Source organism: Aphelocoma coerulescens, chromosome 3 (assembly GCF_041296385.1).
Source record: "Aphelocoma coerulescens isolate FSJ_1873_10779 chromosome 3, UR_Acoe_1.0, whole genome shotgun sequence".
Taxonomy (NCBI): Eukaryota; Metazoa; Chordata; class Aves; order Passeriformes; family Corvidae; genus Aphelocoma; species Aphelocoma coerulescens.
In genome coordinates, this window is record NC_091016.1 from 45,134,532 (window position 1) to 45,155,392 (window position 20,861).

Consider the following 20,861-nt stretch of genomic DNA (forward strand, 5'->3'; position numbering starts at 1 on the left):
TCTATTGGCACGGTGCTGACACAAGGCAAGCAGCTCTTCCAGACTAAGCCTCTCCAGGGCTCTGGCAGTGCTTGGTGCAAACAGCACACAGAGAATGTGTGATGCAAATTCAAGTCTGTAACCACTAGTAACTCACTGAGAGGATTTAAGATTTCAACTAAACTACATTTGAATAAAGGTATGCGCAAGTGTATTACTGCTAAGTAGCTTTGCATTTTGGTGCTGTTACACTGTGGAGACCAACTTTGCAGAAATAAAGACCTATTCCACAGCTGTTCAATCAACTTTTACACCTTGCCAATCCTTTGGCCTTGATCTGAGGTCCAAAAGAGCCAGAAAGACTGCAGCTTGCCCTCAGTCATCTCCATGACAGAGTCTTCTAAGCAAAATCTGCTTCCATGTTTCAACTGAAGTCTGTATTTGATCCACTGTTCATTACAAATTAGTTAGAGAATTATATTATAATAGACAGTTGTATTAGAGAATTATATTTCTCTTTATCGGGTTTGTAGTACATGATCTGCAAAGATCAGCAACTTTCTAAGGCTTCATACCGTCTTCCAAATATGATTATTAACACAAGAAAAAATACCGTAAATATCATAACTTTCAGGTCCTTCTACAAATTAAATTCTTGATTTTGAAAGGAGTTTTGATTGGAGCATTCAATTTTATTAAAAAAAGCACTTTCAAGGAAAACCTTGGTCTAGAGTTATTATTAATTCCCAAAAAATCAACAACAATGTTTATTCACACACCATCTGTATGTCTCTTCTTTTTTTCATCAACAATCACATCCTTGTCATGGCAGGTAGGATCTTTGCAAAGTTCTCAACAAGGCAGACACTTTCCTGAAGAAGATTCTTATGTAAACTCCTCTGGCATCATGTAGTCTACCTAATGTTAACACAGATTAACTAGTTCTTATATAAAACACCATTCTAGCTGATCATTGCCTACATAATGTCTGAAACAAAAGGTTCAACGTTCTCCAAATTCCTTAAGTGCCACAGGTCCTTAACTCTCACCACTTTCAGTGTTACCCACAGTGTATATTTCAGATACAAATCTTAAACAGAATAAAGATTTTTCATCCACATAACAACAGCTATCTTTCAAGGCTCTACCTTCCCACTAAAATAATCACCAATCCCAAACCATGCATTAGAGTCTTCAGTAAACACACTGCTATTCTAACAGGAGACTACCACTGTAAAAAGCAGCAGAAAGGATTTTTACAGCAATTTACTTAATTTGCATAAAGCAAAGGAAAGGCGTGCACCCTTGACAACAGAAAATGTAGGGATAGGGCAAAGAAATAGAGACAGATAAATAACATATTATATTCCCTTCCTAACTGAGGATAATGTGAAAATTGTTCATTTCTTTTTCCAAGCATGAGAGAGCCTTAGAAGCTTGATATCTTTAAAACCACTAAGCTGAAAATAATTAAATTGGAAGTTCTGATTTTAAAAAAAGTACATTAAAATAATTCTTTTACTCAAATTAATTCATGGAACATATTTGAGGATTTCAACAAAGTTGCTATTCGAGAGCTATAGATGCACAGTCATCTTCATTAAATACATGCACAGCAATTCTGTTTCCCTGCATGTAAACACACTTAGTTTGCTTAAACACTTCAAGTCTGCAGGATAGGTTCCATTGAAGAAAGTACTCAGACAAAATGAAGATGCATAGACTTTAAATGTCATTCTTAACATGGAAGATTTGCACCTCCTGTAAGACATATTTTGTCTTCTTAAAGCTTGTTAGCCATCTTTGTGCTCTTTTCGAAGCCAAAAAAATTGGCTTCTTTCAAGAATAAATGAAATTTTAAAATTCCTTAATTTTTAAGGAAAAAATTCCTTATTTCAAGAATTCAAATATTTAATCAAAATTAAATACTTAAAGAAGTAGTAATTACTCAAGAGGCTAAAGCCTATTGCTACTGTGTCTCCTCATTTGTTTTGTGGAGTGAAAAAGATGACATCCTAGCATGTTTCTGAACAATGTTTTCCTCATGCAAAGAGAACTGTGTCTGCAGACCGACTCCTACCAAATTCTTTTACTTATATTGGCAGGGGAGGACAAAACCTCCTAAGATCTTTCCTTTGTTTAAATGCATTTCCTGCCTTCCTTACTGCTATAGACTGTGTTGTGACAGGCCTATTTATAGTCCAAAGAAAGGAAAAAGCACCACTGGAGGCAGGAAGACTAAGTTGGGAAAGAATAGAAGGAAGTGTGGCTGCCATTCAGCCAAACAATCTAGAACTAATTGAGCTCAAAGGAGCCCCAGCCTCAGTGAAGCTGTTGGGAGTGAACAGAGCACTGCTTCTCTCTCCAGGGCCCTGCCAGGGCTGCCAAGTGGGAGAGTCATGTGCAGGACACTGTTGGGAGCAAATAACCTCAGCATCTCAATACTCTGAGAAGAACTCTTTCAAAAAAGGAGCATGATGAAAGTTAGGTACCTATCAAATTAAGGTAAGTGCTTCCTTCTGGCATTCCTGCTTGCTGCATGCTCTACATCTTTCCAGGTGTGGCCAGTCTGGTAAACGAAAAAAGAGTAAGTTTTGGAGAAGGAATGGCATTTGACTTTTAGATAAAGGTTTGATTTTTAGATAAAGAAATCTGAATTCGCTTATGGATTACTCAGAACTTTTCTTAAGCAAAAGAAGCCTTTGCCATAAATCCATACCATAACTTTGCTCTTTTCCTGACTTGTGTCATGTTCATCTTATAAACTGTGATTAAGTACTAGAGAAATGTTATGGTAAACATATGCTCCAAAGGAACATATGATGTCGACTCTGCATTCGTTTAAAAATATAAATTTACAGACAGACAGAGGGAGGGAGGGAGAAGTATATGAAATATATTATTATACAAGATGTGTTAATATGGAACATATAAACATATCAAAATTTCTATAATGGAAGTTTTGTGATAATTTAATCCTATGATATACATTTGAAGGTAGGAACTTTGCCTAAATGAAAGCACCTGAAAGTTTCTAGAGTCTAAGAATTTATTATGATGAGTAATTTGTGTGTGTGTGCATGCGTATACACAAAAATATACTACATATAGATGTCAAATCAAGATATTCATCGTTGCTTGCATTGCAATACTACATGTTGCCATTCTGAGGTCTAGTTTAAACTGAAAGTAGAATATAAGTGGAAATTTCTAATCTGCTCGTTTTCAGATACTATAAACAATGTTATACTATCATGACTGAGTGTGTAAAAAGCTCTATTTTGAGATAGATCAGTGTACAGGCCATATTAATTCACTGAGTTACCATCAACAAGACAGACTTTTAAGATGGAAAAATTAAGTTTTTTAAGACTGTGTTTGATTTCTTTGATTCTCAGCACGTCCTTTGCACTTCTAACAAAGGAAATGCTGTTGTGATTTGCAGGCAGCAGAATAGAAGCTGTAGACTAATAGATTCAGGTTTTCATCAGGAAAATTTTATCTCCTTTGAAAGATCAATGAGAATAACTTTTGTATTAGTCTCATTTGTGTTAACACATTACCTCTAAGCATATGCTGTTCAGATTATTCATTTGTTATTCAGATGTTGTCTAGGATTAGCAGTTTATGCTAAAAAGCTGCCGGTGAGTAAAAAGGAAGTGTGATGTGTTGTTATTCTACTGTATCCCCGTAGGATGCTATTATGTTTAGAGTCTGCTATTGTGAAGATAGCAAGGCAGGATGTCATCCATGTAGGCGAAAAGCCGTGATAGGGCAACTGTAAACAGCAGCAGTCAGCTGAAAATCTGATCCAGGGAGGTGCCAAGCATAATTCCAATGAAGCAGATGTTAGCCAGTGCTCATGGAAAGGATCAGGCCTTTCTTTGTCTGATTTCAAAATACTCAGCATTTACAGTAATTCTCAGTTCTAGGTGATTATAAGCCTGGTCTTGTGAAGAATAAAATGGCAGCAAAACTAAAAGCTTGTACAGATATTTGTAAGAAAAAGCTCTTTCGACAGCAATTTGCAGGTAACGTTCCTTGCTTTCAACTCCAGTAACTGATTCCCCTGTACAAAGACTAAGCAGAAACAGAAAAAACAGTGTTTTAATTTAAAAATTTAAGAAGCATTGCAATTTCTGGTGTTGAATAAATACAATCATTTCCATGAGATGTCAGTTGAACAGCAACTGCAATACAACTAAGCAGTACACATTGTATCAGATTTATTCAGGTCAGCAGCACTCACCACATTATTTTAAACCTTGGTACCACTGCATGAATGTAGAAAAACAGAAACCTTTCCTTAGCTATAAGGAAAAGATCCTTTACAAATCAGCCAGTTACATTGTAATTATACAGGAAAAGGTGTTCAAAAAATGTTCTGATGCACATTTGCCCTTGGAAAAAATACTATAGATGGTACTTAGATATTGCCTAATTAATACTCTTAATAAACACACATATAAAGATCTGTTTCTAAACTGCAAGAGTTCACATGGCCATGAGCTCAAAGTTTGCAAACTGAGGGCTTTCTCCTGGAGATACAATCATTAGAAAAAAATCCTTCACAGATAGAGTGGTTCAGCATTGGAATGGGCTGCCCAGGGAGGTGGTTGAGGCACCATCCCTGGAGGTGTTTAAAAAAGACTTGATGAGGTACTTAGTGCCATGGTTTATCTGATAAGGTAATGATAGGTCAAAGGTTGGACTCGATGATCTCAAAAGTCTTTTCCAACCTCATTTATTCTGTGATTCTGTGATTTTGGAAGGCCTTAGAATGAAATTTACACCCCAGCACCTCATAAAATCTTACCACCTGCTAGGGTCTAACTACTCTGCAGGAGATTCTTTCTATATAAACACTTCTGAGTGTTCACAAGTACTAACAGGGCTGCAATTATTAAAGCTCCAAGATAAAAATTAAATACGAGAATTTGATATACCAGAAGGAAGTTGAGGTTCACATGCTTCCTACACTGGCATTATTTTGCCAGGTAATTAAAGAGGTTTAGGGTTGTCAAATAAATACTTCAGTCAGCTGCCACTACTGTGTGGGCAGTTCGGATTTCTGGTTCCAGGAAAGCTGACTGACTTGAAGAAAAATCATATGACTTAAAAAATAATGCACTTTGAGTGACAAGTCATGCCATGCTTTCCTCCAAAGCTAGTTCAGGTTTAGTAAGATTATTCCTCATGCAATTGCTCCAGCGTAAGTATCTTATTTTCTCCCTAAGTCCTTCTTCCACTATACCAGACACTCTTACAAGGAAGCTTTGTTCTCCAAGACACAGTCAAGCCCACTAACATTATAGGAAAAAAGAGAGCAGAGAATTACAAGTGTTTGGAGCAGTCAAAGCAAGATTTTTTGAGAACACATGTACGGTCTATAGTAGTCTCACTCAAAAAACAGAACTGGGGAAGAGGGACCACAAAAAGAAACCAGTTAAAACACATTAAGAAATCAACATTCAGTATTGGACAGCATCAAAATAGTTCTACAAAGAGAAGCAGCTGTTCAACACAACAGAAATGTTAGTGTTAAAAAATAATTTCTTTGATAATCTCTAAAACATCCAGCTCATAACTATGTGCTGAATAACATCCTGATTGGTGAAAATGCTTATGCAGGTGCTTAAATTTAAGCGTATGGGTTGTCTTGTTGTTTTCAAGCAAAATTATTTCAACAGGCTGATAAAATTTAGAGCCTGGTAGAGTCATTAGATCATCTAGTCTGACTATGAGCACAGCATGTTAATTTTACCATTTCTCTTATCCAAAACCCAAAGGCTTTCCTGCTTACAACAGAACAGTATGGATGTAGTATGTTCAAGATAAAAGTTTAAGGGGAAGATCACAATGTTCTACACACGAGTAGCAACCTACAACAGTGAGAATTGTTCAGGTTGACACAAATCCTTTAGCTCAAATGGGAATTAAATGTTGAGCAGGCTTTGTACCAACTTACTGCACAAGGGTGAAGGTCAATGTGCGCATGGAAGATGGAGTGTTTCTCCCAGAAGTCTCTGTGCTATCAGAAAAAACATTTGCTTGCTTTCCTACTCTTCTAGCAGACTAGGAAAGTACTGTTGCATAAACAAGGATAAAAAAAAGCTTCTTTAAAATCAATCTTTATGCCAAAGTGCAGCTATATTTTTTAATCTTCTCTGACGTTTCCCTTCCTGACCCCCTGTCTAGTAATGGTTGCAGACCCATTTATCACAATGGTCCCCACAGACTCTGTGGATCCAAGCAACTGCACAGTGCAAAACAGAGCCCTGCTCTAACAGTTCTGTAGTGCAGCACTACGCAGCCCCAGGAGAATGGAAACGTAGTTCACTTGAGTTAGAAAGAACAAAAATTAATGTGTACCAACATCTCTGTTTAGACAGTTAGCATTCTTAGAATCCTTTATATTCCAACACACCTTATTTTTCCAGCATAGTGTTCCACTATTATTTTGGGTTATTACTGTACCACAATTATCTTGGAAGGCTGGAGGCAAAGACAAATCTTCAAAGATCAGACCATTACTAAAGGAAAACCAAATTCAATCTCAATTGAACTACAAAATATGCTTCATAACTTCAAAAATGGGAACAGGCAAGGGAGAAAAATGGATTAATGATGAACTTTTCCGAGCTGCTTGATCTTCCTCCCAGTCATGGCTAGTGTCTTCTTTCTCTCTTAAGGAACCTTCATACTGCCTTCGTATACTGCTGTGGTTTTATACTGAAACACAGCCCATATGGAATTCTGGATGCAGCACATCACCCTAGCATAGTTCTATTCATTCACATATATTCTATTAGAGATAACTGTCTTAAGCAATAATTAAAAGCAGAAAAAAGATAAAAGAGCTGGATAATGTCTTCATACCACTAAAAGAAATGGAATTGGAACTAACAACAGAGAAGGGCCCAGAATAAAACAAGTATAATAAACCCAGCAGTTATATATAGAGACCTTGGCCCCAAGGGGCTCTGTCATACAAAAATATTAAGTGTTGTGACTATAATAAGCAAATCTCCTCTCAACTAATGAGCATGGAAGCAATAGCCTCTCTCTTGTCTTTGCACTGAATACTTCATACATGGCATGAAGGCAGAGATGGATACAAACTCACTCAGAGTAAGCTGGGAGCATGAACCCTGAGACATTTGCAGCAGATCTCAGACAGGCTGCTGCATAACAGTCTGACTGATAAGCATGCTGTGTGCTGGACTAAGTGGAGATCCTGCCTGACAGTTCTATCAGGGTAGGCATTTGTGATCCATGCCTCATTTTACAGTGCATGAAAGCGCTACTGTTTATAAGGGAGCAGTGCATTAATTTTTAGTATTTTGACAGAAACAGTTAAAAAAAGTCAGTATTTTCCCAGGGAGAGGAAGGAAATAGGCTTGGTTTCTTGCTCTTTTCTGGGTCTGTTTCTAGACTCCATTGTTTCTACCCTTGTAATGTCAATGCAAATGGACTATGTCATGCTGCAACGTGGAATGTGTTGCTTTGATACTTAGATACTCAGTATCAGCCTGTGCTGCATCACTGAGGAAAGACTGACTTACCAAACCAAGAGCCACTATGACATCAGCGGTGACAATATGTTTATCAAAATTAATATAGTGAATAAACCATTTTTCACTATTTATGTGTAAGGCAAATGTGGCAGATGACATTTTCTCTGATGTAAAATTTAGGTGAAAAGCATTCTCAGAAATGAATTATACAAGACAAAGTTGACAGCACTTAAACTTACAATAGGAGAGACAATAAAATGCAGAAAGGTACTTTCAGTAAAAAAGAAATAAATGCATTTTAAAACATATGCTCACTGAATTGGAAACTTTCTGTGCAACTATAATTTCATTTGAAGTCTGAGAGATAATGTCATGAAGAACTCTGAAAAAACCCCTGATGTCATACTCTTGGTTACCTGTATTCATTTGCACCAGCTGTGGGAAAAAAACATCCTTACTGGAGATTTTTAAATGGTAAAGGAGCTACAGATTAGTTCAAACTTACCACATGCAGAAAAGACAACAAAAACTGAGAGCTGCTGTACATTCATACATACAACAACACTGAATGTTACAACATTACAGCAGTGCCCCATCCTTGTTCAGCACATCACTCACAATGACGATGGCTGGAGAACAAATCTTTTCCAAATGCACAAGTCTGTTTAGAAATCTTCAACTTCCGTCTAGACTGTGTTGGGAAAAAACCCTTTATGACAGATGTGCTTTTGTGCTACTGTATCTAAGTCTAGAATTACAGCAAAACACTCTTCAAGGTCTGTTTCTGAAATGAGCATATCCACCCTGTGGAATATAACTATTCAATTTAGTTGGTAATAGACAATTAAGAACTTTTGTTGCTGCTTTTTGAGTTTTTTTGTAAGCAATAATGGGTCTATTGTCACTGCTATAGAAGATGTCCTTAGTGCCTGCAATGACTGCATGGCACTATTTCGTCCTATCTCTTAGCCAGCCCCCTTTAGTATTCACAGTGCAGAACAACTTATATTTCTCATTCCACCTCTGTACTTCAAGGTGAAACAGAACCAAGCAAAGCGAACTGGAAATAATGAACAGTGTTCTTACAATAATAGTAAAAATTTTAATAACTGAAATTTCTTACACATGTCTATATAAGGAAGAAACTATAAATTTCCAGGTTCTCTGTGAATAGCTTGGGCTTTGGGAAGGAGGGAATAAGTGTGAGAAGGGTTGGTCTCATGGATGCATTTTGGGTTTTTTTGAATAGGTTTGAATACAGAAAAGATAAGACCAGCCCCTATTTTTCATGCCAAATTTGTAATCCCTAAAATCTAGTATCTGCCTATACTTCTTTAAAGAAAATATTACTCAAGTTAAGACACAATTACCATTAACCTGCAGCTGTGAGTGCACAGGATTTCCACAAACCAGAGCACAGTTCCAAGCTAGACATCAAGAGGAAAGAAGGGAAAGGAGGGAGGTCCTACTGGTAATGTACAAGAGATAAAAGGCTGCCTTCCACCTTTATCATTAAGCTTCATCCTTCTGCCTCCCATCTCTACCTCCTGGATCCTCTCTCCTTTATTCTTACATGTCTATGCTTCATCCAACAAGATGATCATCATAAGGCCCTTCAAATGGAAATTATTCTATTCTATTCTATTCTATTCTATTCTATTCTATTCTATTCTATTCTATTCTATTCTATTCTATTCTATTCTCTGTCCTATCCCTTCTGTTCCAGGCATACTGCTTCTGGGTTTTCCACTAAGCAGACCAAGTGCTTAGGAGAAAACTAGGAGCCATCCAAAAGTGGTGGGAAGACACCCTAGAGGACAAGCAAGAGCCCCTCTGGAACACAGCATGAGAAGTACTGAGGGCACACACCACTGGCAGAGTGCCTTACTTCCCAGAGAATTCAGGAGTCACGGTAACAAGTGAAAACCTTTGTCAGAGGCTTACAGCTGGGCTGAATGTTTACTGGGTCAACAAAAAAATCCCCCACTGCCTGCCATGATGCAACTGAGCTGCCAAAAAGCAGGTCTGTACTTCATAGACCAGAACTATTACAGTTTTTCTACTTGAAAGAAATGTTTAACAGAGCACAACAATTTTTTCCCCTCCATTATTTCTGACAATGGAATTATCGGATGTTTTAGCTTAATTCACAAACTCCACATTTCACGTGGGTAGACAGCATATCAAACTTCCATTTAAATCATTATTTTCTCATCTACTTAAATCACTGAAGTGCATTGTTTTCCAATGAAAAGCAACCAGCAGCCTTGACTCTAAGCATTGCTATGGGCTCCCCCTGACATTTGATGATACAAAAGAAGGACTGATTTCAAGGGTCATACCCAGGGATGCCCTAATTTGATAACTTATCTTCTCAACTCTTACTTTCTTAGAGATAACGTGACTCCTGGGTGCACCCTTGGGCACAAAAGGGGAGGTAGAGCAGGCATTTGCAGTACTCCTGTGCCCCCTAGAGCATTACATTGAAGAACCTGGAATTGACTTAGATTGCTAGGGATGTAATATAGCCTATAGATGTTTAAAACTGATTTAATGTAATGCAAGGTTGAGAGCCTTATATACAAAATTTCCTCTCTGTTATGCCCCTCATATGTCCTTTAGCTGGAAGCTTTGTGTAAGAGCTGTTGGACTATTTATAGCAGCCCCTTTAATCGCACTTAGGTATTTGTAAAACATCCTGTCTAGTGAAGGCTTCCATGGTTTGCTTTCATTCACTTCAGCTGATAGCGAAGGCTATATAATATCTGGGGCAGTGAAGTAGACCAGCAAACCAGGCAGTTTGTCTGTTAGGTTTGAGTTCCATATATTCTAAAAGGCTGAAGCTGAAGAGTGGTGCAGCCATTTAGGAAACAAATGTGGCAACACAGATTTACAGTTAGTATAACCTGACATTTATGTCCACTGAAAGTCTGACATCCTGTTCCATAAATTCCAGAAGAACATGTTAACAGAAAGGAGACATTTTCAGGCAACCCACAAAACAGATGTCCATAACTGCCATATGCAGAAAATAATTCTATAGTTCAAAATTCTCCACAGTATCAAAGCATGTTGAGATGTTGAGATAAGCTCTCTATCAATTTCTAAATTAAAACACCTACAGTTAATTAAATGACACATAAGCAAGACATAGCCAAATATGTCTTTAAAAAACTAAGAAAAACAACAGTTAAAAAGAAGCCATGAAATAAAGCCTTTCCTGTAGTAAGGAGAGGCTCTGGATCCATTTATCCAGCATCAATAAAAGCCAAAACCTCCCTGATAACCCAAACCAAAATGGATAACTGTTCCATTCTTTAGTTCCTTGAGGCTATTCTAAAAGCTATCCATACTATCTGACATTTAAAATTTTACCTTACATGCACACATCCCTACCACAATTCAGTGCTAACTGTACTTTTTTTGTTGTTGTTCCTTTTCCGTATTTCTCGTGTCTCATTTCAGCATGTCTGAGAAATCTGTGTTCATCTCTCAGTTTTTATTTGAGGCATTAATCATAGAATCTTTTGAGTTGGAAGAGACCCACAGGGATCATCAAGTCCTGCTCATAAATGAATGTCCATAGAGAAAGATGTACCCTTTTCAATCCAGTCTTCATTTGTTTTCTCAACACAAAGACAAGGCAGAATACTGTTGTGTTCCAAACAGCAAAGCTTTTGTCATACTTGAGATGCTATCTGATAGGTGTAAGAACACAATGCTTAATTTATTGTATCTCCCTTAACTACCTGATCTTCTTTTGTATGCTGGTATTTGTTTTAAAAAAACAGGAAAGAATAGGAAAAAACAAAAACCTCCACAAAAATTTTAAGACCTTTATTTTCAGGAACTATACCCAAATTATTTCTCTGTTATGTTTCTCTGTTCTGTTTTAATGACTTAAAACCATCTAGCACAAGGATAGATAAACTTTTTCCCACATAAACCACAGTTTATTCCTGTTTTGACTGAGCCATAAAAAAAATTATTTGTCTACTCATTTCAGAAAGTACAAAGGCTCCTTTTCTTTTAGGGAGCATATGCCAAGCTGTTTGTGGAATGTTGCCATTCAGTCATTATCATCAAATTACGTTCCTGTGTGGAGCATGACTACCAAAAAAGACAGCTATTCAGTGCAGAGTGATGTCATTGTGCTATTTCAAATGGCCCAGGTACTACCAGTATTTAATCAATTATATTAATGGGTCCTGATAAATGTAAAAGAGCGTAGTTGATGTTGCATAATCAGAAAAACAGACAAAGTAACAAAATGGTATTTGTGGACAAATAGATTATTGTGGAACACATTTCGATCATGTTTTCTTCAGTATCAACAGGGAGTAATTTTGTACAAAGTTATAAAGAAAGTTATGAGTAATTTTAAAGCTGCATGTAAAGTGTGTTTTAGGGGAAATGAAATGGCATTTCTCAAGGATAACTTGTCTGGTCAACGGTCCATGCCCTAAAGCATAGTGAGTGCTTTCTCCTTTCTCTGAGCAAGGCCAGGTGTTTACACCCAGCTCTGTGAGCAGACATCCATGGCCAGGGTCTGCTGGAACTTCCAACTCAGTTCTGCCAGGGCAGCTCTCCCTCCCTTTTTGAAATTGCCATCCCTCCTGTGCCCTAAACTTAAATGGACTCATTTATCATGGGCTTATTTCTCATTTTTAAATTCACGGGTTTTACAGCCTCCTTTTTTAAAACCTCCTCAGCAGCTGTGCAGGCCCCTGGGTCACAGAGCCCCATGCTCTGGGACACTCTCTTGGGAGTCTCCCAGTGTTGGAAAATAGAATTATTGGGATCAATAAAAGAACTGTGCAAACAATAGGCCTGGAAGTTTTAGGCTTGTGTGTGAGAAAACTTTCCATGGGAAAGTCCCTGTGTGAAAGATAACGAGCAGGCCTGAGGAACAGAGAGGGAGTGAAAACTTGCAGCTGTACTATCCGGGAGTGAACGAGGGAGATGGACACTGAATTCTTTTGATCATAACAAGACTATGGAAACTTGCCAATGTAAGTCCAATTATGTAGAAATAGAAATGTGTTTTGATAAGCTTTAGGCCACTTAGGAGTTAACAAGCTGGTATACTATATAAGTGCCTTTGGACTGCTAATAAACGGAGTTTTATGGAGTTTGCTTTATCAACCATATTGGTTTAGACTGTTTCTCTCTCCCCCTGCTGGGGCCCGGGCTCCTTGTCCCGCTGAGCTTCTAACATCCCAGGACAACATGAGGAGCAGCTTGTTGAGGTGTTGCCCAGCCTGACTGTGCACCGGGACACATCTGCAGCAAACATTCCCTATTTCCCAGGCCTTCCTCCTCCCTCTGCACTGACCCCCTTACTCATGCCTGAGGCTGGGCCTCATGCAAAGCTCAAGCCCTTTGAGCAGGAACCCCCACCTGGGGGCTCCTTCACTACCCAGGCTGGGACAAGAGCCGCTCCACAAGATGGGTACACCCATGCCTGGCTGGCTTGAGAGAGCTCCTTCAAGGCGGGAGGTTTGTTCTCTGAAAACTTGTTTCTCTGGAGTCCTGAGAAACAGGAGATGCTCACAAAGGCAGGCGTGAGTAATTAGCACAAGGGCTTCTTCCCTGCTCCAGGCTATGCTGGCAGCACTGGTGGCTGCATGGTTTTGTAACCATGTGCTGTTTTATATAATATGAAGAGTTGGGTAAGGTCAAAGGAAGCAACCCGAGTTACCCTGTGTCACTGCAGACCTCATCCTCAAGGATTTGCTGGCTTTCATTGGATTCTGACAAATGTGCCAGCTAGATATGCTATTATATTTTAACAATTTTGACAACAGCCACCTGGCTCTGAGAAATTCCTTGAATTTGTTCAAATCTCAATTGCAGCACTATCTACTGGTGCAGTTTGTATTTCAGAAAAATGCCCTATAGTGCCCTTGTAATCCAATGAGACTGTGCAGTCTTCCGGGATCTGGATTGCTTACCAAACATCAAAATACCATTACCACATCCTATACTGAGGTATGGCAGTTTCCTGTGTCCTGTCAGTCTTTCCAATTTAAGGTACCACCAGATTTCAGCACAGTGTATCCTATATGTGGGATGGGAATTCAAGAAATTCAGCAAATTATGTTTTACAGCTCACCCCCAAAATACCATTGACTGTATGCCTTTGTCCTTAAATACCTAAATATCTTTAAATGTGTGACCAAGCTAAAGGGAGTTAAGTGTAAAGTCTCAGTTGAATTTCAGTAATGTATGACTACATATCACCCTGGAAAATTCCATCAAAACCTGTTCCTTTCTTGACTTCACTCTTTCTCCTTCATTTGTCCTACATCAGGGAACATGGGGATAAGAATGGCTTTTTTTGCTGTCTCTGTTTAGACTGATAGTCCTCACCTCAAAGAGTCTATCTCAGTCTGACTATACAATGTCTGGCAAAATGCAGCCCCACAGTCCATGATGTAAAAATGCCAGATGCCAAAATTTAAATCATCTGCAGTGTTTATAAAGTACTCCCCACTCTACTGTCCAAACACAAAAGATTGTAATGTTACACCTTAAGGTCAACTAATCCCCAAAAGTGGGATTGCTCATGTATTTTGCATCATCAGTGGAGTGGCCTGGTGTTAGAAACTATGAGCACTGCAGTATTTTATATTTTCCTGTTCCTGTTTAAATCCCTATATTAAAACACAGCAAAGTGTGAAGTCAGAAAAAAACCTGGAGAGATCAGCGGGGATGTGTTTAACTTTCCACTTGTGCTGCCCCTACTGTCGATTAAGGCTTATCTACTGTTTGGTGTTACTAATTTGGAAAAAAAAAAAAAAAAACAACAGAAACCCAGAAGTTATGGAGCACATAGCACCGCATTCCAGTCAAATGCTTTAGCCAAGACTGCTGTTATGAAAAGGATTTTCTAATAGGGGGAATAATGATCTTCAGATTCTAACCTCCTGGCACAGCAGTGAGATTTATCAGGAGGGGCATGTGACTAGTTAAGACACACAGCCCCAGCTTGAAGGAAACAGCTGCTCATTTCATGCTTTAGCACTTGGCAGCTGGACAAGGAAGGGTGATGTTTGTGTTGAATACCTCTACAGAACCAAGTACAGTAAGTGATTTTCCCTGTTTCTGATTTTTTTCCTAAACTGTCACTGTTTTCCTAGTTTCATCCTAGACCTTTCATAAAAACACTTGAAAGGGTGAGGTGTATTTTTGAAACTTCATTGATAAGCCGTCATTCATGCTTGGATTGCCTGTATTTTTCTGACCCGTGATTAACAATGGCATTGTTTTTGCTCTTGCGGGAATAAGGCAGGTACGGTGTTTTGCCCTCATGCTAGCCAGGAAGGGATTATGTTGCTTATTTACTCAGATGATGGGGTGAGGAGGCTGTTTAGGAAGACTGTATTTTCCTTTCTCTGTAGACCTAGTCAATAGGTAGTGATGCAACTTGAGTATAGAGAAATTTCAGTGTTTGGCTTAAAAGTACTAGTGTAAGGAATTGACAGAGATACACCCTCAGAACAATGTGATCAATCTGAACAAAATTTCTTCTGACTGGTTACTTTCTGGGGGTGAATGCAGAGATTTTTTTGAAAGAAAAGGGTAGAAGCAGAGAAATGCAGGAAGACTGAAGATGTACTGATAAAGATATTATTGAGTCATTCGAGATAATAATGAGTAATTAGATTGTGAAGATAGAAAAAATCCTCCTTAAAAAACAGTTAATGAGTCTTCTAAATATCTCCAAGTTCTTAATTAAATTTATTTTTGGGTACTTGCATGTTTTGTGATTTTGCTTCATGAATGATTGATGTCCCTGTCAGATAATTTTTGACTCTTATGGTCTGAAGTTTTCTTTTAAAACCAGAGTATAGGATATATAAAAAGGAACTTTTGATCAATTATTTACATAGAGATGAATCAGGTTTCTTTGGAGGAAGACTTAGGAGGAATGGGAACAGATGAATGAGTGATGGATCTTGATATGTGGTAAGACTAAGGTGCTTTCGGGAAAGTTAACGAGGGGCAGAAGTGGAGAGCAGTGGGGTCCTGTTGAGGAAAGTCCAAGAGTAAACACTGACAAGTTGCATGTAGTCTCTCCTTTAAAGGCAGGTAGAATAAACTTTTCAAAGATTTCTCACATAAAAAAGTGAAATATTATTTCTCCTTGAAGACTTACTTTTCTTTTAAACCATAGCTTTGACAGTTAATTGGAAATTTTATAGGAAAATGTCGATCAGTTTCAATCGTTCACAAAACCAGAAGTTTGTGTGGCTTCCTGCCTGTTTATGTCTCCAAGGGTAGACTGCCTTTGAACCAAGAACTGAAGTGCTGTCAGCACACTGCAGCCCTCCCACAGGGATCCTGTGGAACACCATGAACGGAGCAGGCCTATGGGTCCTGAGGTACCTGGTGTTGTGCCAGGAGCCCCTGGTCCCCTGGGAACCTTGGCTGCAATGGAGCCCCCCCAGCCTGTCCACATCTCTATTCCATGTGGGGCAGGGAGAATAACTTGTCTCCTGTTGCTTTTTATTCTGATCCCAGCATAATTTTTTTTTTTTTTCAGAAATTGAAGAATTTTTGAAGGAATTCTGCTTTTTGAGTAAGACTATGCCATTGTGTGCTTGTTTCCAGACACTGTATTTTGTATTTGCAATGAGTGTTCTCTGTTAAGCAAACTGTCCAGGTCTGTTGAAGGACCAAGTTTTAAACCTAAGTTAAACCCCAAATCCACCAGAAAATAGATGTGAGCTCAGTCCATACCTGCTGTAACTTCTTCCCTGCTTCTCTACAACCACTGTGCCAGTATTGGTGCAGAAGGTTGATGTAAAGCCATACGGCTCTGCACCAGCTGGACTGTGAGCCAGCTATATGTGCCTCTTGTGCAGCTGATTTTATTCTCAGGCAGCCCTGGGAATTAAGGGTAATATAAAAGAGACAAAATGATGATTACAAAGTAAACTTCAGATAACTGCACTACTGAGCTCACCTTCAGATAATAATGTCTGAAAACATGTTCTTACAGTGGTAACTTGAATTGGCTCAAAGAAATGTGGTGAGAGAGCTCAGTTTTGTGCCTCTATACTATTGGTTATTAAGATATTTTACAATCAAGGAGTATAACTCATCACTTGGATCTGCAAAGTTTAAGATAAAAATCCCTGCTTTATTTACAGCTTCCCACTGTCATTTCTGTATCTGATTCTGAACTTAATTCAAGACTCATTACTAGATTTTTTAATTCTCTGTCCACAAAATGAAGAAAACTTGATCAACATCGCAAGATTCTCAAGACTATAATTGATTCAATCCTTACCACTAACCCATTTTGGTAAGAATACTTACTGTTAAACACAGACAGTGTACTTCGAGAAATAAGTGCAGTAGTCAGGCTCTCCTCACTTTTCGGCTTTTCTCATGAATTCTAACTGCAACATCTGTCACTGCAACATCAGTCATGGAACACCACTGGGGCACACACTGGTTTTGCACTTGAGCAGAAAACACAACCTCTGTACCACCACCCTTTTATATTATTTCATAATATCCTAATCTCATAAAAAGCAGTGCTCAGCTTTTTGAATATACACCCCCATTATTATGTTCACATAAGTCAAGGCAGGTATGCATAGGCATGAAGCACATTAATTAAAATTTCAGATTTTTGTTCAGAGAAGTGCTCTGCCCTTGCATTTCCCCTTGGTGCGTCTTTAGAAAGCCCAATACATAACTGAAAGTTCATCCTGGATTTTTTCTATTACATTGTGCAGGAGATTGGGTAACAGTGGGGACATTGCTGTCCTTGTGCAGAAACTCAGTGCATACCATTGTCACTGACAGTGTCATAAGGTTCCTGTTAAATCTTTTCCCTTTACTCTGAGGAAATGATCAGGGCAGCCTAGCATCTGAATGGGTATATTTCTGCTCTATATCAAAACATCTAGCTGAGGAGCAGCTGCAGTTGTGCTAGCCCCTCTCCCTAGTTGAAAATGCCATTGTACCAGGGAGCCACTCCCAGGATGTTCCTGAATAAAGAGAGGAAACTACTTTTAAAAATACTGTAAGGGTATTTATGTGGTTTTCTTTTTTTCCTAAGCTGTCCAGGCCTGGCTGCAATACATTTGTACAGGTACTCTACACAACTTGCTCTGAGTGTTTTCTGTTTATGGTATGGTATTTGGTATTGGTATGGTATTTGGTATATGGTATTGGTATTTATGGTATATTCACTTTTCACTGCTGAAGTTGATAAATGTGTTTTCACGTTGACCCTTTCTTACAAGTGAGAAATAAGAATATTTTATACCTAAGAGTTTGAATCAAAAGCCTGCAACAAATTCTCAGGTCTTCTGGTTTTTGCTCTTCATTGCTTTTCTCTGTGCTTTTTCTATTCAGTGGGAATAGCCAATGCAGTAGTACCTTTTCATTAATAGGTTTTCTTATTGGTACAACATATCTAAAAACCACCTGACCACCAGAATAGAGGTATTGTGAGGGGGGGCGGGGGGGAGAGCTTTCCTCTTGTAATAAATGTAAAAGAATATCAGCTGCAAGCACCAGCAACATCAACAAAACAGATTTGGTGAGTCCAGTTCAGATACAAAGACTAATCCTGCAAATACATAGGTATTTGCTGGGCTGAATTCATGAGAGATCCCATCAGAAAGCTCAGCTAACTTTTAAGTGTATATGAGGTCAGAATCAACATGTGGGTGTGTGGAAATACCCACAGGACTGATGTTTACAGCTCAGCAGAAAATACAATTACTCCTGAGAACTGCTTTGGTTGTTTTGGTGGCCATCTGCTGTCTCACTTCTCTGAAAAACTGCACCCCTTGACCACATTCAAAGAAGTGAAATGGTTTGACTCTCTCTATAGAGTACTCTCCCACCTGTGATTTGTGCATATGCTCTTTACTAAAGATCTGGAGTTTCTCAGGCAAGGGGAAAAGGCTTCAGCATCTCAAGAACCTGCCAGGCATAATAATATGTGCAAAATTAGTGAGACCCGAGCTATTCTTGTTCAGATACTTCATATATTTAGCTCCTACAAAGAGAAAATAACTGTATCATCTTAAATTAACACAAATTTAACATTAGTGATTCAGCATCATATGTCTACTTTGGACTAGCACAAAAGTCATACCAAGCTTAATATGCAGTAGCTGAGATACACATATTGATATTACGTGTTATATCTATCAACACATTTCCATATATTACTCCTTCCACTCCTGTTAAAACTGCCTCTCTTTTCAACCCCTTCTACGGAAACCGGTTCTGCTCAGAGCAGTGATGGGCTTGTGCGAGGGGGTCTGGGGTGCAGGTGTGTGCAGGAGCAGGATCTTTGAGATGAACAAGGATTTTCCATTATTTTTAAGCATATTTTGCTCCCCATGGCTGAAACAGATTGAAGATTTTCAATGTAGCAATCAGTCTTAGAGACTAGAATTTAAGTAAGCCATACATTATATGGTCAAACAGACTGAACACGGCTTGTATGGGGGGGTATTTGCATGCTTGCTAGACATGTTGATAAGGCTGCCTTTGACACATGACCAAAGGTTGCATATATTCTTTGTTGTAATGCTGTGTTCTTGGTCATGTTCTCTAGAAAGATGCAATGTTTCTCCAGCTTAAACTCTGGTCTCAACAAATTGAATTTCCTTAATCTGAAGTAGCATTAGTACAGATAGGCTTCTATTCATAGCCCATACTTCACTTAGGTCCACCCAATCCATAATCTTGGTGCTGGTTCATGTGGCACACATTGGTAGATTGTTTGTTTTGCATCAACACATTGTTTGAGCCCAGAGCTTGTTTGGAAACTTCTGGTGTTGCTAGCGGGAAGTAAAAAAAACCCCAGCTTATGCAAGTACAGAATTGATTACCAGTGGGGAAAATTACATCTGAAAAAGTTTGCTGCATTAGGGCTTGAGTCAACTCACTGTCTGGATATTTGTGATTTTTGTCATCCGCATCAGAATAGCCATGACATTCCAGCCTTATCACACCGTTCATGAAATAGCTTCCTTAAAAGACTAATAATAATCTCCTCTGCTAAAGATGTCTTGCCTACTTTAGCTTGCTTACTCATGTTCTGCTTTGCTGAATTCATGAACACATACTTCCTGGAACAGCTGCCACCCTTCCCAAAACTCTTGGTTTCCAGGCCCTGCCCTAATGACTGTCTGTATATTTTTATCTAAAGTAGGAATTCGGGAAGGAACTAGAATTCACTTTTTTTCCCCTCTTCTTGAGTGAGTGCTCTTCCCCTTAAATAACACAGTCATGCTCTTGCTTGCTTGCTCTCTGCAGACCACAAAAACTTCATTATTTCCTGTAATATGGAATTACACTGAGATTCTGAGGATGGTAAATCTCCTCTATAGTCTCAGCAAGACAGTGTGAGATCTGCAATCCTTCCATTAACAGGAAGAGTTGATCCTGTATCTCTTATAGCTTTAAGGAGTGTTCAGAGCTCTTGGAAAAAGAACTTGGGCGTCATGACTGCACCTGTGTAGTGTGGGATTGACATGTTAGGTGTGACTAAAGGATGCTTAACACAGACAAGGCAGAGGACTTTTGCGTGTACATATCCCAAAAGGATTTAGGAGCGACCTAAGTAGGGAGCTTCTTGATGTTACTGATTCAGGCTTTAATACTGAAAGTGCAGAAAGAGGTTACAAGCTCTAGGCAGTCACCTTCTGGGCTGAGGAGGTGAGAAGTGAGAGACCAGGTTGAGAAACATACCCCTGGAGTCAGGCTGTAGAAGCAAAAAGGATCCAGGATTTAGGCTCCTAATCCTTCTTTTGGATCTAGTTCTCAGCTCATATTGCAGAACTAAAATAAGAGACGTGATTTTCAGATTAATGTATCTTAAACAAAGGGCCTTTTGCAATTTGCTTTGTGTCTGTGTTTCCTTCTCCTTTTTGAATTCTTGAACTGATTTAATGACATTGAAATAGAAATTGGTGTAAGATTTGACTTGAGTATGGTTATCTGGTATACTAGTGCTTGTAGAAATATAATTTGCTCCTGTAAGTAAGCTAGAAAAGGACTGAGCTGTTTTGAAAACCTGACTGCAACAGCAGCCAGTCTTTCAATGCTAAATACTGGGGAAGAAAAACAAGTCCCTAAGCCTCTAAATCAGCTTTTAAATCAAGATCTTCCCAACCCCTTCACCCTTTAATTTCTTGTTGTTACTTGACCACATTTTTCACTTGATACTAGCTTTACTACATAGCCACAGGATTTTTTTTTTTTACTATTGTTGAAGTTTAGCAGATACATAAAGAAATTCTGGTAAGGTCCTGAAATTTGATAATTATATTCTAAGGAGTAAAGATTTATGGGTGTTCTCTATAAATACAAAACAAACAG

The 20,861-nt window shown here is 38.7% G+C and overlaps 1 protein-coding gene across 3 annotated transcripts in view; it reads left to right on the forward strand.

Annotated features, from left to right (window-relative positions):
- Nucleotides 1-2,332: 2,332 nt before the first annotated feature.
- The window catches only part of RASGRP3 (RAS guanyl releasing protein 3), a 56,713-nt gene continuing 38,184 nt past the window's right edge, over nucleotides 2,333-20,861 (forward strand). Inside the window, exon 1 of one of the 3 annotated variants that reach the window (XM_069010041.1) lies at nucleotides 2,333-2,484. The gene's annotated coding sequence lies outside the window, so the exon portion shown is untranslated. Of the gene's footprint in view, nucleotides 2,485-2,529; nucleotides 2,567-14,491; nucleotides 14,584-20,861 lie in introns of those variants that run through there. The other 2 variants (XM_069010042.1, XM_069010039.1) reach the window with 2 other exon arrangements.